At 39.8% G+C, this 4,022-nt stretch overlaps 1 long non-coding RNA gene across 2 annotated transcripts; it reads right to left on the bottom strand.

Annotated features, from left to right (window-relative positions):
* Positions 1 to 247: 247 nt before the first annotated feature.
* On the bottom strand, positions 248 to 3,031 carry LOC119504402. Of its 2 annotated transcripts, none has more exons than XR_005210552.1 (5): positions 2,866 to 3,031; positions 1,734 to 1,809; positions 1,393 to 1,545; positions 923 to 1,250; positions 248 to 347 (listed from the first exon to the last, which is right to left on the bottom strand). It is a non-coding gene; the product is annotated as an uncharacterized LOC119504402 (long non-coding RNA). The 2 variants fall into 2 exon arrangements; XR_005210553.1 differs by lacking the exon at positions 2,866 to 3,031 and adding an exon at positions 2,640 to 2,762.
* Positions 3,032 to 4,022: the final 991 nt, after the last annotated feature.

Raw genomic sequence — 4,022 nt, 5'->3', positions numbered from 1 at the left:
CTGTCCCTTAGGTAGTGTACAGTGGGGTTATTCTGATGGTTTGTCACTATGAGCAACACCTTAAATTTGACCCATTGTTTATTTAAAAATATTGATTAGTGCAGCTTTATAAAAAAAAAAAAAATCCTTTTTATACATTTATTTCCATAATGTCAAGAATAATGAGATTATTAAGTCTAAAAATTCACCTCTTCATCCAGTCTGTTAAGGAGTTGATCCATCTCAGGCGGGAAAGCTGTCCGCCTAACCCGATAGAGTTTAAGGAGCCTAGGAGTGTGCTGATTAATGGCTGCTCCGAAGTTGTCTATTAGGTCCTTGTTGGTGATCCGAAGAAACTCTTCCCTGATCTGTTGAAGAACAGAACAGCAAACGTAAATGTCAAATACAAAGTCAATACAATTTCAACATCATCCTCATGTTAAAATATGTATTTTATTAACCCTCATCCTGGGGACCACAAGAATAATCTACTGTAAGAAACAACCATCATAGCACCATGTTAACTTATGCCATCTCAAAACATTATTGTGTGTAATTAATGTCATCTGAAGGATGACATTAATTACACTAATAATAAATTAGGACCCATGGCAAACATTTGATTTATCTATTATATTTTACCTATTTTAACTGCATAGGCTGCAATTGGGTGCTTTTGGTGGGACCCCCAGGACCCCAATACATTGGTATTTTTAAAAATCACTAATTAAAACAGAAAACAATGATATGAAGTCATAAGGAACAAATTGATTGACAAAGTGATGAAAAATTTAAATGATAGAACAAAGCATGTGAGATATGACAAAAAGTATACCTTTGGGGTCTGCCAGTACCCCAGTTGGTAGTAAACAACTTCAGATTCTTATTTTGCAAAGACTAAATCTGAAACACAACATAATATATTATTTGCTCAGCTGCTTACCTCTGCCTCGTAAAACAGAGCAGGCCACCGCTCCTGAACCTCTGACACCATAGGCACTAGCTCCACAATCTCCTTGCGCCTCAGGGAGAATGTCACCTCCATCTGTTGCTTTATGAGTGCAACATTCTTATTCCTCTTCTTTAACTCCTCAACCAGAGCTAGTCTTTCCTCCTCCAGCGAGTCATCAGTATGGGTATCTGGGTGGTCAGGAACATAGTTAATCTCCCCTCGCTTTGCTCTCTTCAAAGAAGGACCTGCACCATCATCTTCACCGCTTCTTCTCCGGTTAATGCTGACCTCAATGCAGCCTGCGTTACGTAGCTTGGACCTGTAATTACCAAGTTTGTATTTTATGCTCATTTTCCATCCATCATACCCCGTTACACTGCCCGGTTCTTGAAGACAGGGGTGCCTATTGACGAGAGCAGAAGCAACAGACTCAATCTATGAAGAGCAATCAGTATACTCACCATTCTGCGTCCCTTCAATGCAGCAGGCACACTTTTGGGGTCACCAGTATCTTCCCTCCCACTGTGTATGCAGTCAATGGATGATGGTTGTTGAGAGCCACAGGATCGAAAATCTCAGTGTCTGCATAGATGTTCTCCACAAGCTTGAAAGACCTAAAATGCAAAAGGACATCATCCAAAGAAGGTGTTTTGATGTCAGTTACTTTCTCCACATGTAACACTGGCTTGAAAAGACTTTGGTTATCAAATTGGCATGCCATCATCTGCTGGTGTTTTGTGGACAGCATGAGAAGCACATTTTTTGCTCAGTCTTATTGAAAAAAGTGTGTTTTGACTCAAACCTCATTGTCCATAATTCCACCAATGGACCAAAGCAGCAAAATCCGGAAAAGTTTCTGTGACTGCATTCATTTCAATCTGAAAGACAAAGGTGACAATTTGCTGGAAATCAGCAAAGCAGGCAGTGGTAGAATAATTAATGATGTGGTTAATTTCGCTCAAACAGGTTCTTAATAAGTTTTAAACATATAAATTTAATGTAATTGTAAACAGTAGACTGCTCTCTGGAATTGACAGTATTTTGACAAATTTAATACAATATTCTGTCCCATTCATTTGGAGTTATGAAGTTATAATTTTTAGAATAGCTTATGCAAAGAGTCTGCACATGGCTCTCCACTCCTCCACTCAGACCTCACAAGCAAACATGGAGGTGCAGAGCCGAAATGGCGGTGGTTAGCCGGGCTAACGGTGCTAACAGAGCTAATTGTGGGGCACACCGTAAAAACAAGGCCGACAGACGCTCACCGACGGCCCCAAACTGTCCGTCGGTCGACCATCGGCCCGTTGTGTCAGTGCATCTGAGGCAATAGTGCTGAGAGAGCTAACAGTGTTAACCGGAGGGGGGGGAAGACGGACGGACGGACTTGACTGTGGCCGCTACGGGCGACGGGCATTTGTCCTTGAGGAGGTCTAAAGTCTCCAAGTGGCTTTCTAGTTAAGACACGAAGCCTTCAGTTAACTAACGTATACTTTAGTTCAAACAACAACGCTACCGTTACAACCAGTTACTCACCAACACCGTCTAGAATCACCACAATGTCCCGTTAGTGATTAACAGCTTAACGGTTAGCGCAGTTTAGCCGTTGACATGTGGACGCAGTTATCCCTGTAGCTGTAATACTGTAACAACACGGTACCGACACGTTACCGTAACGTTACATCACATTAATACTATTCAGACTAACCAGTCAGAAACAACGTCCTCCCTGTTTGAAAGCTTCTTGTCCATACAAGCCTCGCTAGCATCAGCTAGTTGCTAGCTGTCCTTAACTAAGCTAACGTTACTAGTGTTTACGTTAACTGTTGTCATGGTAATATCTACCGTATCTGTTAATGTATCACACCATATAACTCTGAATACAAATATGACACAATTTCAACTATATCAAACGAAAAATAAGTTAATCTTACCTGTGTGGAGTCAGCCTGGAGCTCCGGTGCAGACAGACAGACTGGGGGGCGGAGTACTTCAAACTTCAACTCTGAAAGTTGTCTTTCCCTCCATTCACAACAAAGACACGAGAGTTATCTGAACTTTCGCCCCTTGTGTTGACTCACAACCGACAGTCTGTGTTCACAACTGAAAGATAGAAGTATTATGAACTCATTTAATGGTTTTGACGCCAACTTAATGTCTGATTTGCTGGACTGACTTATATGTTTGACTCAAATGTTATATTTCAAAGTCTTAACAACTTGAAACGCTTTGTCATGCCAACAAATACGAGTTAGAGTTTTTACAGTGTGGTGCACAAATTGGAAAACTGGCTATAGACACTAATACTGCAATCAAGGGAGACTTTATATAAGCGAAAATAAGTGAACCCACATTAAAGATTCCATATTGTAAAAAGTAAGATTTTCATGTCTTTTACATTATAAAGCAGGTTTAATTGCTTTATAAATACTGTGAAAGTATCGCAGCGCTCAATATATAGAGAAATACACAAAGCCCGTATTCAGAAATTGTGCGTTTGAAACAAGCCGTTACGATTTCTGTCCATTTGTGATGTCACAAATATACAATATTTAGACCATTATACGGTTTTAAATGTAAACATTCTAAATGTGTCCCAGTTTATTCCTGGTTGCAGTGGATGTTAATGACATCAGCTGAGAGGAAGTAAACATGGACCCAAACTGTTGCCAGGCAACGCGATTCTTTTGCAATTCCGTTGAAATGCACTAAAACGGAGCATTTCAGACAGAGGGTGAATACAGGTATATTCAGGCAGACAGTATGAGGAAAATAAATGGTTTTCTTGAACATCACAGCATGTAAACATGTTCTAGTAGAAACACAAAATATAAGTATGAATCTGAAAATGAGCATGATATGGGCCCTTTAATCAATATTTGTTATATCAACATGGTAACTCAATACTCAATTTACTCGTACACTACTGGATTTAAAGCTACAGTTGGTAACTTTAATACAAATATTTTTTTGTCATATTTGTCACTATATCCTGACAGTAGTACAAGAGACAGATAATCTGTGAAAAAAATCAGGTTCCTCTGCCTCCTTTTAGTGCTCCTAATGGCATTTGCAAGATTCCACCGCGCTC

Source organism: Sebastes umbrosus, chromosome 16 (assembly GCF_015220745.1).
Source record: "Sebastes umbrosus isolate fSebUmb1 chromosome 16, fSebUmb1.pri, whole genome shotgun sequence".
Classification (NCBI taxonomy): Eukaryota; Metazoa; Chordata; class Actinopteri; order Perciformes; family Sebastidae; genus Sebastes; species Sebastes umbrosus.
This window is presented reverse-complemented; position numbering and strand designations above follow the sequence as displayed.